General features: G+C 36.5%; 1 protein-coding gene across 4 annotated transcripts in view; it reads right to left on the bottom strand.

Moving 5' to 3' along the window:
• LOC141389026 (uncharacterized) overlaps positions 1-13437 on the bottom strand; it is a 559199-nt gene that overhangs the window by 333000 nt on the left and 212762 nt on the right. For all 4 annotated transcript variants that reach the window (XM_073960023.1, XM_073960024.1, XM_073960026.1 and 1 more), the window contains one exon: positions 12680-12707. The gene's annotated coding sequence lies outside the window, so the exon portion shown is untranslated. The remainder of the gene's footprint in view (positions 1-12679; positions 12708-13437) is intronic.

Here is a 13437-nt window from a genome sequence, read left to right as displayed (position 1 = left end):
CAATGTTTTTCCTTTTGTTCGTTTTTTTTTCAGTCTAATGTCTGTTTTATATCATTTATCCTTAAAGTATTCTGACTTTGGCATACCATCCTTGCAGAGTTTTTTTCTCAGTTTTTTTTGTATTGTTTTGTCTTAGTCACGTTTTTGTTCTCTTTTATTGTGGTTCTAAAATACTTCGAGGTTCGAATAACAATTGTATATAGCATGTATGAAAGTATTATTGGAGTATTATTAATGTCCTACATAATGAGTTAGCTTTCAGATTATTATATTCAAAATTATATGGGAACTACTTTGTGTAGTCAAGTTCGGACGGCGTTTTTAATTATACCACTATTAAAGAAGTTTTACATGGCTGAAATACTTAGAAAATGTCGCCAACATTACGCTTAGGGGTATTTTGAGCCTGTCCTAAGAATCGAACCCGAACGTACGGTGAGAAAGGCGGGTGTGCTTACCCGCACCACGCTGACAGCAATTCTTAATTGTTTTTTTTATTGTCTTCAACAACAACCTGACCAGCCCCTACCACCGAAATTATTTTATACCCTCAGCCTCTGTGCTAACGAGGGTATATGCACTTTGGTACAATAAAAAATGGCCTTATAGCTTAAATATTGTTTTGACAAAGTTCGTTTACTAAAATTTTGAGTCGATTTGGCCCTGTCCGTGTGTCTATCTGGCTGGAGCGCACGATAACTCTCGGACGAGTCAATATTTGCTTCTTCTAATATTTTGTCCAAACTTACATCAAGTTCGGATATGGACCACATCGGTCAACTCCTTCCACTACCTACCTACAAAAGTTCCCTAAAATGGGGGGCACGATCTGAACTGATCAACTCATGGACGCTATGAACCTTTATAGTAGACACTCTAAGCATATCCGGTATGCCATATGAAGATCCTATGACTTCCCCCGATAAAGTAATTACAGCTTAAAGTACTGAAAATATGCAATTTTTACGTGGTCCGTAGCATGTTTTCTCTATTTTATGCCCTCAGCATTTATGCTAACGAGGGTATATACACTTTCATAAGGGCAAAATGTGCCTTATCGAAAAATGGTTTTAGACCCCAAGTATGTTTGGACGAAATGTGTTTCAGACAATTTGGAGTTGATTTAGCAATGTCCATCCGTTTGTCTGTCTGGCGGGCTGGAGCTCACGATAACTCTCGAATGTATTAACCGATTCGGTCCAAAATTTGGCTTTCATAATATTTTGACCAAACTTAGTTTAGGTTCAAAGATGGGCTATATCGGTCCACTCCTTCCGGTACCTCCCGCTCAAAAGTTCGAAAATGTTCGGAAATTTTGTACGCACGATAACTCTGAAGGAAGTAACCTATTTGATCCATACTTTGCACATCGTGAAATTTCTACTAGACTTAGATGAGGCTTCAATATGGACTCAATCGGTCCAATCCTTAGGGTACCTCCCAAACAAAATTTCGGATAAGCTCAGATTAGGACCTGCTCTCGATTCGGTCCAAAATTTGGCCTACCTAATATTTTGTCCAAACATAATTTAAATTCGAAGATAAGCCATATCGGTCCACTTCTTCAGTACCTCCCCCACAAAAGTTCAAAAATGTTCGGAAAATTGTGCGCACGATAACTCCTGTTGGGAGTGACCGATGTAATCCATACATACTTTGCACATCCTAATATATCTACCAGATATAGATCAGGTTCGAATATGGATTATATTCGTCTACTCCTTCTGGTACCTCTCACACAAGATTTCGGATATGTTCACTTTAAGACCTGCTCTTTAATCACTTTGCTTTTTCTTGAAGCGATTTGCATTCGCGATCTCCATTACGACGGTAAAAGTTTTTTCAGAGTCAAGTCAATATTTCTTAGGAAAACACCCCGAAAGGTGTAAAAATCCCTATATCACCATATGCGGCGGTCGGAGAGGACGATAACTCTCGAACTGTTCAACCGATTCGGTCCAACATTTGGTCTTCGTCATATTACATCCAAACTTAGTTTCATGGGTCAATACCTGTTCACAACTTCCGGTACTTCTTCCCAATATTTAAAAAATGTCACTAAAATGCTAGGACGATATCACTTGAATGGGGCAACCAAACTTTGGATCTCCTAATATTTTGTCAAAATTTAGTTTAACTTCTAAAATGGCCCATATCGGGTACCTCCCACACATAAGTTCAACATTTGTGTGTTAGTGCAGTTAATTCCTAATCCACATTTTTGTCGGCAAATTCAAATGCCCAAAAAGGCCACAAAATTCTGAAGAGACCTTAAATACATTCGATCTATCCGTGGGTGAAAGTTTCACTTCACATTGGCTGAGGTATATATCTGTCGGCAAAGTCGACTGACACTTTTTTACTTGTTTTTGTTTTTATATGTGTTTAAAATAATTATTTCAACAATTTGTTGTTTCGTTCGTACAATATCGCCTTGATATATTAATGTCCAAAAACCCGCAAAAATATGTGTTTGTATCCGAAAATTACGAAATTTTGGGTAAAACTCATAAAAAACGATGTAGAGCTATATCTCAAGAACAAAAGCTGATGGAGAAAAACCGGATATGAAAATAACTCACCATTTTCAGTTAGAAACGAAAAAAAAATCGGTTGGAACAAAAGTCGTGTCAGGAGGACGTGGAATTCTGGAACAAGAAGTCTAAAACCCGTCAAGTGAAAGAGGGAGTTCCTCGAGGTGGGGTCATATCTCCGGAACTGTTTAACCTCTACCTCTACTGAATTGCACCCCCTCTAGAAGGCATTGATATGGTAAAATGTGAGGATGATTGTACGATATTGGCGTTAGATACTTTCCCTGATGTCATTTGTGGAAAGCTGAACTCCTATTTGACTAATCGTAACACCTCTTTCCACGCGAGGAATATACAAATATCCTCCACTAAAGCTACGACCACTCATTTCATCACATGGACTGCAGAGGTCAGCACTGATTTGAATGTCACAGTCGATGGAAGCAGGATTCCGACCACCAAGCTGCCACAAGATTTTAAGATTAACATTCGACAGCATGTTTACGTCGTCTGCGAATACCACAGCTATCTGCGGATGTAGGAACAAGCTGCTCAAGTCCTTAGACAGCAGCACTTGGTAAGCTATGCAGCGCCAGTATGATCTGCGAATATAAGTGCAACGCGAGAAAATTTTTCAAACCTGCCTCAATGCATCACGGTGACTCCTCATGTCCTCAGGAGACAAAGACCGAATTAATAGCTTTCGTTGCATTACTTGCTCGTGTATTACCGTGAGACCCATTATAATCACCAGATTGTTTATAGGATCTCCCCAGGCATGTAGAGAGATGTACAACTTTACAAGAGAGAACGGCAGGATCAACAAGCAGATCAGGCTGCTTTTATAGCATTCACACAGATACAGTAGCAGATGCCATAAGCAAGTATCGTGTGAATGCGGTCCTCGGAGAACATCCCGCATCCCACGACAAACCGTAATAGCTCAACAACGTCCCCCCAGAAGTTTGTCAGTATATGTAGGTTCACGTCTTCATATAGTCCCTATAAAACTGTACTTCCCAATTTTTGCCACTTTGTCTTACCGAAATGGCTGAAATTAGGTATTTGTTTTCTTTGGAGCTACGAAACATTCCCCCCAGAAATTCGTCAGGTTCACGTTTTGATATAGCCCCCATAGAACTGTACCTCCCGATTATGGGCATTTTCAACGTTTCAGCCACATTATCTTTCAGAAGTGGGTACAGTTCGATACATAGAATTGCCGGTATAGGTCCACGTTTAAATATAATCCCTGTAGAAAGGTTACTTCCGATTTTCGTTATTTTGAAGGTTGTATCCTCATTATCCTACCTCATGGTTTCAAAAAGGCAATAATTGAAATTCGGTAAGTTGAATTTGACATGTCTACAGGGAATTTTTGGACGTCTTAATATAACTCCCACAGAAGGAGCATTGCGGGTTCTCAGAGTGGACGTGACTACCATAACACTCGATGTGAAGTTTTTTAAAGTCTTCCCTGTAGTGACTGTAACTTTGTACTTCGAATTCTAAATGATCAATATAAAGCCATATTTTGGAATATTCCCAATATCAAAGTTCCTCCGGATTTTACGTATTTTAAAGGTAATGCACTAGAGCGACTCAATAAAATTTCATAAATTTTTGTAGAACCATGAAGTGGTAAAGTGTTTCATCGATTGAACCATAATTGCGGAAGAGCTTAGTACTTACACACAAACACCACATCTACGATCACTTTGATTTGCTTTGTTCTATATTTTACGAGTTTTACTATGTATTAAAAAATTACGGGAATGAAGACATTGTGTTTATGTACAGGCAGGGGGCTATCGGCAAAGCTGACTTATAATTTTTACTTGCCTATACTAAGAATTGCAATTTATTACAATTTCTTCTGAATTTTGAACAATGCCCTCTTAATATAAAAACAAACTGATAACTATGTATGTACATATCCTGCTACCGATAGCATTCTTTATGGCTGGTTACCCGACCATACTATCTATCAATCCGTTGCTGCTGAACACAATTTTCATTACATGTATTTTTTCTAAGGATTCCCGCCGTCTGTTCAGTTCTGCTCATTTCGTTTATTGTTAACTTATTTATTTGTTAGCAGAGGAAGAACAACAACAGCGGTAGTTGTTTTTGTTACTGGTTTGGCGGTGTTGTTTGTAGTGGTGTACTGGTCATGTACGAACACTTTTTCAACAAAACAAGAAATAAAGAAGAAGAAAAGTTCAAACTAAAATGCTTTTCTTTATGTTTTTGTTGGGTTCTGGTGTTTTTTCGGTTTCTCTTTTTTCTTTTTGGCGGTGTTTGATGAACATTTCTCATTCTTTATTACAAAAATGTAACGCCCTTTAAGTTTTCACCCAGATTTCCTTTTTTGTTTTGTGTTGTAGTTGTTGCTGTTGTTCAGATTGGTAGTTTGGCTTCAATTTGCACTTTATTTCATTCGAATTTAGCACGCTGTATGTCATTTTATTTCATTTTCAAATTTTCCATTATTACTTAGTTCTAAAGAGAGGATTGCAAAGAAAAAGGAGGATACGTAGGAAAGAAGAGGGATCAATTGGGTTCATTTCAAAATCATGGGCCTTTTTCGCGTTTCCGACAAAATGTAGCCCATTGTATTCACATTACGTTCGTATTGTATTGTCGTATTTGTGTTTAGTTTTAGAGAAAAATATTTTTGTTCCAATTTTCTATGAACAGGATATCCTTCGCTTCTCAATTTTCTTGGCATTGTTTGAATTGTATTGTATTGGGTAGCCGAGTAAAGCTGAATTTTGATGTTTTTGTTGTAGTTCATCTATTCATTCGCTTATTTAAAATAGAAAAAATAAGTTTGTATTGCACACACATACAACAATAAGGCAATTAGTTTTGTGTTGTTATACAAAAACATAGAAAAGAAATACAAAATAGATTTGAATTGTTTGTTATGTGATATTGTTGTTGTTTTTGTTTTTGCTATGTCACACAGGAAGAAGCCTATAAAACTAAGATATTTTCTTTCTTACTTGTTCTCATTCCTTTCCTCTTCATTTCTTCTGTTTCATAACGAATAAAGGATAATTGAAATTTTGGTGTATATGTGTGTAGTATACATGTGTATTTTTCTCTATATTCAATTATGTATATTTGACTTGGTTTTAGCAAATAATTGAAACGGATTTCCTATATTTAATCGTTATGTGCATAAATAACATACCGGTTAACAAAAATATAAAATAATAAGAAAAGGAATTCAGCTAATATGAAATGATTGTGAAAGGATTGAAACAAGTATGGACCAAATCGGTTACTGCCTTCGAGAGTTATCGTGTACACCATTTTAGTGAAAAGTTTTGAACTTTTGTGGGGAAGGTACATAAAGGAGTGGACCGATATGGTTCATGTTCCATCGAACTCAAAATAAGTTTGGACAAAATGTTACGAAGTCCAAATTTTGGACCAAATCGGTTGATCAGTTCCAGAGTTATGTGCAAAGTATAGACACAGTTGGTTTCTCCCTTAAAGAGTTATCGTGCGCACAATTTGTCCGAACATTAAAAACTTTTGTGAGAGAGGTACCTGAAGGAGTGGACCGATATCTTCGAACATAGACTATGTTTGGAGAAAATATTACGAAGGCCTAATTTTGTACCGAATTGGCAGATCCGTTCGAGATTTATCTTGCGCTCCAACCACTACACACGGTGTCATAGGGGTTTTGTTGCACCGTTCAGGCTATTAGCTCAGGAAGTATGGATTTGCACCTGATGAAACTTGTACCGTCGTATAGCGGACAGTAAACACAAATTGTTTCAACAAAAATCAAAACGATTTGAGAGCAGGCCCTAAACTGAACTGTTCCGAAATTTTGTGTGGGAGTTACCCAAAGGAGTGCACATATTGAGTCCATATTGGAACCTCATTTAAGTCTGGTAGAAAATTCACGATGTACAAAGTACGGGCCAAATTGGTTATACCCTTCAAGAGTTATCGTGCGCACAAATTTTCCGAAAATTTTCGAACTTTTGTGGGGGAGGTACCGGAAAAAGTGGAGCGATATAACCCATCTTTGAACTTAAACTAAGTTTGGGCAAAATATTACGAAAGCCAAATTTTGGACCGAATCGGTTGATCCGTTCGAGAGTTATCGTGCGCTCCAGCCAGCCAGACAGACAGACGGACTGACATGGCTAAATCAACTCCAAATTGTCTGAAACACATTTCGTCCAAACATACTTGAGGTCTAAAACCATTATTTCGATGAGGCATATTTTGCCCGTATGAAAATGTATATACCCTCGTTAGCATAAATGCTGAGGGTATAAAAAAACCTTAAACTTTACATGTTCCAAATTTTGTGTGGGAGATACCCTAAGGAGTGGTACGATGTACGTTCCATATTTGGACGTAATCCAAGTATGTACGCGAGTGTTATGTTAGGCACAACCAAGTTTAGTTAGTGCCGGCAGATTTTTTGGACCTCAAGGGCCATTATCTCAAATAGTATGGACTTGTCCCCGAAAATGAATACACCGTCATAGAAAAGAATACAAAGTCAAAATTTCGATTTTTTTACAAAAAATGTGCCGTTTATTGACCATTAATCGGTCAAAAACCTTTAACTAAAAAATTTTGATGTATTCGATAAACTCACAAAAATATATGAAGACTGAACACCAAATTTCTGTAATTTTGGGTGGATAATGTGGCAAAATCCTTAAAACCCCGAAAATTGGGCGGTACCGTTCCACGGAGGTTATATCAAAACGTGAACCAATACCAACAATTCTCTGTAAAAATATTTCGCAAGACCTAGCGAAGACTAAATACCAAATATCAGCTACATTTGTTGTTTAATGTGGCTAAAACGTTGAAAATACCGAAAATCGGGCGATACCGTTCTATTCGAGCTATATCAAAACGTGGACCTATGTACATAATTTTAATCAGAAAATTTTTTTGGTCCATTGGGAACCCTCAATGCAAAATTTCGGCGTATTTGGGCGTGAAACATATGTAAAATCTTCAAAATTCCGAAAATCGGGAGTTACCGTTATATGGGGTCTATATCAAAACGTGGACCTATGTCCATAATTTTTATCGGAAAAGTTTTTGTAAAGTGAAAACCCCGCATCTCAAAATTCAACCAATTTGGTTGATAAGTTTAGCTAAAATATTCAAAATACCGAAACATTAAGAAATACCGTTGCATGGGGACTATCCCAAAACGTGGACCGACCTTCCCAATATTTTGCTCTCGACATTGTCAGTGAACTATAAGTATTTATACAAAAATTCATCGGCCAACGCCAACTCCATTTATATTTGACCATCGTTTATTTGAACTCTCGACATAGTGCAGCGTTTTTTTGAGGTTATGCGCCATTATCTCAGGAACTATGGACTTGCCCTCGAAAAAAATTACAATGACGTTACTAAACTGCACTTATTTCAAATTTTGTGTGGGAGGTACCTGAAGGAGTGGACCGATATAATCCATATTCGAACCTGATGTATGCCTAGAATATGCAAAGTTTGGTTCAATTCGGTCACTCCCTTCGAGAACCGAATCGATTGATCCGTACAAGAGATATCGTGCGCACCAGCCAGACAGACAGACAGACGGACGGACATTGCTAGATCTACTCAAAATTGTCTGAAATTGTCAGCCTAAAGGCTGAGGGTATAACGGTTGTTTTCGTATCAGATTATATTTTTCCAAATCTGGAGCATATTTCCAAACCTATGAACGGCAGACTTATTCGCGGAAAAACCATTTTATTGAACAACACATCAAGGTTTTTATAAGAAATGTTGACGTTTTCCATAATTATTTTGAAAATGTTCCATCTTATTAGCATCCGAATCATTGTTCTTTCCAAAACATGGACTAATATTAACAAGTTTCCGAATTGGACTTTTCTATCCTCTGACAACCAAATTGCAGCAACCTGGGTTCGAGAATTTGCAAAAAAAACCGAAACACATAAAATTGGAAAATACAGGTTCATAGGAGCTAGACTAAAATCTGAATATATATGGATAGTTTTTATCTTGTGGGAACACGGAATTCGGTAGAAAAATGTGAATAATATCTTCAAAAAATGGTTACCCTTATGTTACGGCTATAACGAAACGTTGACCATGGATTAAAACAGAATTTTTTGGAACTCCTACCCACTAATTCTTTTTCCATTTGCTACAAAAATTTGTGAAAGTCGGATCGGATTTTTATATAACTATATAGGACCCAAAGTACCCAAAATCGTCCAAATATGCATACTGGGGCTATTTTAAAATCCGATCTGATTTTCACGAATTTTTGTAGAATTTGTTTTTTGTCACAACAATGATCTAGTAAATTATTTCATCTATTGAACCATAATTGAGGCCTACAGAGAATTTTCGGAAAAATTCGACTTTGGTCGCATACAAATTACCATGGAAACAAAGATCGCTAAGTTGGCAAGGGTTAACGTTAAACGATCGCCATAAAATTTCATATATAAGGTTTTTAGATCAAATTTAGTGGGTACTAGTTCTAATTTTTCTTTTTTTTTGTTTTGTCAGTGTACTGTCTGTGTTTTAGCTATGGATGCTTTGCCTGTTAAAATGTGACTTAAACATTCAAAGTACTGAAAATCGGGTGTACCGTTCTATGGGGGCTATATGAACGCATGGACCTATACCGACATAATTCCGATGGGAAGTTGTATACACCCAACGAAGACTGAGTGCCAAAGTTCAGTCATTTCGGTTGGATATTGAGGCCATAACCTTCAAAAAACCGAATATCGGGAGGTACCTTTCTATGGAGGCTATACAAAAACGTGGAGCTATGCTGATAATTAATGTTTTGTACCGAATTTTATCCATTTCGGTTTGATACTAACGCTGAAACTTTCAAAGTACCCTAAATCGTGAGGAACCATTTTATGGGGGGTTTTATGAAAGCGTAGACCTATACCGACAAATTTCAGGTGGAAAGTTGTATAACACATCACTAAGACGAATTGAATTCAAATTCGTTAAAACTGCGACCAAACTTCTGTATTTTGAAAAATATTTGATGTGAATTTGTTTTCAATCAAACAAAATGTTTCTCAACAACAGGAGTTTGGCAGTAATTCGAACGAAATTGAATGCGAATCGTGTTTGAGAAACACGATGTAAATATCAAATGTCAGCTTTTGCGAAGGATCTTTCAGCCCACGACATTAAAATTACCGAAAATCGGGAGACATAGTTCTATGGGGGCTATATCAAAACGTGGACCGATATAGCCCATTTTCAATACCAAACATCCTAGGAGTAGTAGAAACTAGCATTTTAAAGTGATCGAGAATATATACTTTATAGGGTCTCCGACAAATATTTCGATGTGTAACAAACGAAATGAAAAATTTAATTGTACTCATCATATTATTGTGGAAGGTATAAAAAGTATCAGTCGACTTTGGCGACAGATATATACCCTCAGCCTAAGCGAATTCAGACTTTCCACTATGGATTATGAAACCAAAATCGTTTTCCCCAAAAATTATGTATTTAGGGGGTTTCCGAATTTTGTGGCATGAATTTGAGTTGGATTAAAGCGCAAAAGTGTAGTACTTTTGCGGTGAAGATACCTGGAGGAATGAACCGACATAGTACATTTATTTTGAATGATAGCTACACCACTCGCATTAAATTTGAGGGGGGACGAGGGAAGTGCATCTTTATTGATGTAAGTATTATTTAAATTTATCCAAGCGAAAGAGGACAATGGAAGCGACTGTGCTACGCTTAATAGCTCAGTAATTCCTGATTGTTGTGAAAGCAGCATGAACTCATCCGACATCAGTACAAACAGTCCTTGTGAGGATAAAAAGGCAAGACCAACGAGCTAAATAAAGCCCAATCCAAAAGGCATTGCAATACAAAGCAACAACGTTGTGCGACCATCTTCCAGTCGAGGACATTGAAATCCCAACCCTATGTCAGTCAGGAATCCACAAGGCTATCTACAAGGAAGCTGGTTCGGTTAAGGAGTACTTTATATGGAGAAGTGGACCCATGCACTTTGACGAGAAATACCTTGAGAGCTTTGAATTAAACAGCATTCTGCAAACATTTTAAAATAGATCCGCAACGAGTCGTCATGTGGTTCGGCAGATAAAGAGTTTTTACCCTATATTTGGGTAAATACTCGGGTATTTACCGAAGTATTTACCCACTTGTTTAAAGTGTTGTTAAACTATCCATTTTGAAACGATTTCACATCCTAAACCCAGAAATAGGGTGTAAGATGTTGTATTGGCGATTCAATATAGTAAATACCCACAAATGGGTATTTACCCACCGTGTGGGTATTTACCGGGTAAATAAATATTTACTATCAATTATCATCAATAAATTTGTATACTTGGTTTTGACCATTTTTGGCCACGGTCGTTACACTGTGCGTCGGTGGTTCCGTATTGACTCAAAAACGGGTGAACCGAAGGCAACGGTGGTTTAATCTCCGACCCTAGGTACTTATATTGGGCCTAAATATATTATATTTCAGAAACTACTGAGTCGATTTCCTGAAAATTTGAGAGAATGTACAAGAATGACCCCTGGTGAAAATTGGCTGTATATATTATGGGGTTACCCCATAGGCCCTATTTCTACAAACGCTATGTTTGAAAAACTTACGAACGTATCGGTTAGAAAATTAACTTGCGAGGCCACGGTGGTTGAATTTTTAACCCCAGATACTTATTTAGGGCCCAAAGACCCAACAACGCCCACTTTTTATATATGTTATATCTCCGAAACTATTGAACCGATTTTTCCTGAAAATTTCAGAAAATGTACAGAGTGACCCCTGCTGAAAATTGGTCATATATATGTTTTTTTTTAATTTCGGAGGGAGCGAGGTACTTCCCCTACGCCCTATTTTTTAGAAGCGCTATTTTTGTAAATCTTGCAAACGTATCGGTTTGAAAATGAATTTGCAATGGTGGTTGTGTTTGCCACCCTAGGTCCTTATTTGGGACCTAAAGGCCCGACCATGCTTTTTTAAATATGTTATATTTCCAAAACTTCTGAACCGATTTTGATGTAATTTTCAGATGATGTACCGGATGTCCCCTGGTGAAAATAAGCAATATATTTTGTTGAATTTCGGCGGAGCGAGGTTTGGACAATGGTGATTGTTTCTCCGACCCTAGGCACTTATTTGTGGCCTTAAGACCCGACCACGTCCACTTTTTTAAATATGTTATATATCCAAAACTTCTAAACCGATTTCCATGTCATTATCAGATGATGTACATGGATGGCCTTTGATGGAAATTGGCTATATATTTTGTTGAATTTCGGAGGAGGTTGTTACCCTTGTGCTCTATTTTTTAAATGCGCTGTATATGTAAAACTAACGAACGTGTCCGTTTCCCGACCCTGGGTACATATCTTAGCCATAAGATTTCAGACAAACACTTCTAGTTATAGTATTCCAGCAGATGAAGTAAATCCATGCCTCAAGTCATCAGTTCTTTGGCGGTATGTTAAAATAGCATATCGACACCAACATTTATGAAGATTTTTTTATGTATAGTCACTTGCAGATCGCGACTAATTAGCAATGCAAGAAAAATATAATTGATTTAGGAAAAGGTAACATAAAACTGTTTAAGGACAAGCAACGTGGGCCGGGTCGGCTAGTTCCGTATATTTGTGTAAAATAGGGACAGAAAAACAAAAAAAATCGTTTAGTCTTAAAATTTCCTCAATAATGTACAAAATTTGAAATAGTCATTTCAGTTGCAAATGCTTAGTTTCGATTCCTCGATAATAATGGTGTCCTATACCATTGTATTAAAATGGGAGGGAGTCTCTCTTTGTTGCAGTTAATTATAATTGGCAAAATTGTTACATTTTCTTTTGATATAAATATGTATGTATGTGCATAATATTGCAACTTCAAACTAACTAATGTTCTTAAAATGTCAAAGTACTAATCTTTGTTATGCAATAAAACCATAAGCTACTTATTGATTTCATGAAATAGTTTCATATTGTTATGTCATGTCATGACCTCTCTCTCTCTCTCAGTGCGTGAAGAAAATCCTTAAGGAATAATGATGTACTTTCATGTTATAATTAAATAAGAATTTCGAAAATTATGTAAAATTTACCTTATATTATAGATTCACATGGAGCTATCTGCAAATATAAAAAGAAATATACACATTACCATTAAATCATGTTATGTTTTGTTTAATTCAATTAAATCGAACATCAGATATTTGATTCGCTAGATTATTTAAATACTGGCTAGTATTAGGTTGTCCAAATTATGAATAATTTAACAGTAATGTACAACAAAGTTATAATGATGAAGATATTTAATTAGTGAATTAGAACCAATTCTAATGCTTTGGTTTATGGAAATCGGATTAAAGTTTTGAACTGCAAAGTATTTTAAATGTTAAAATGATTATAACATGACACAGACTGCTTACGGCCACTGAGTATTTATAAATACATATGTATGTACATTAGGGATATAACTTTTTGCACTTTTTTGCAAATATCAAAAATACCACCACATAGCCGTGTAGAGCATGAAAAACTATTATGAAATACGGTGTCAATTTTTCTCTACCGCGAAAAAAGTTTCCGCACCAAATGCATTGAAATTCAGAAATGCATTTTTTAATTTTATCTGTCATAACAACATATTTGCTTTTGATTAAAATTTTTATTTTTTTGTAATCTAATTTAAAATCATTATCAAAGTGTTCTGGACCAATTTGTTCTAAAATCGCGCCATTTCGGGCCATATTAGGATTTTTTGACACTATTGCAATTTTTGGTTTTTCTTTATAAACTCGTGAATTTTATGTTTATATTTTTTTAACCTCTCGGACAAGAGAATATGGGGTCATTTGCA

The sequence above is a fragment of the Musca autumnalis genome, unplaced genomic scaffold (assembly GCF_047663935.1).
Source record: "Musca autumnalis isolate F117 unplaced genomic scaffold, ASM4766393v1 scaffold_1, whole genome shotgun sequence".
Taxonomy (NCBI): Eukaryota; Metazoa; Arthropoda; class Insecta; order Diptera; family Muscidae; genus Musca; species Musca autumnalis.
This window is presented reverse-complemented; position numbering and strand designations above follow the sequence as displayed.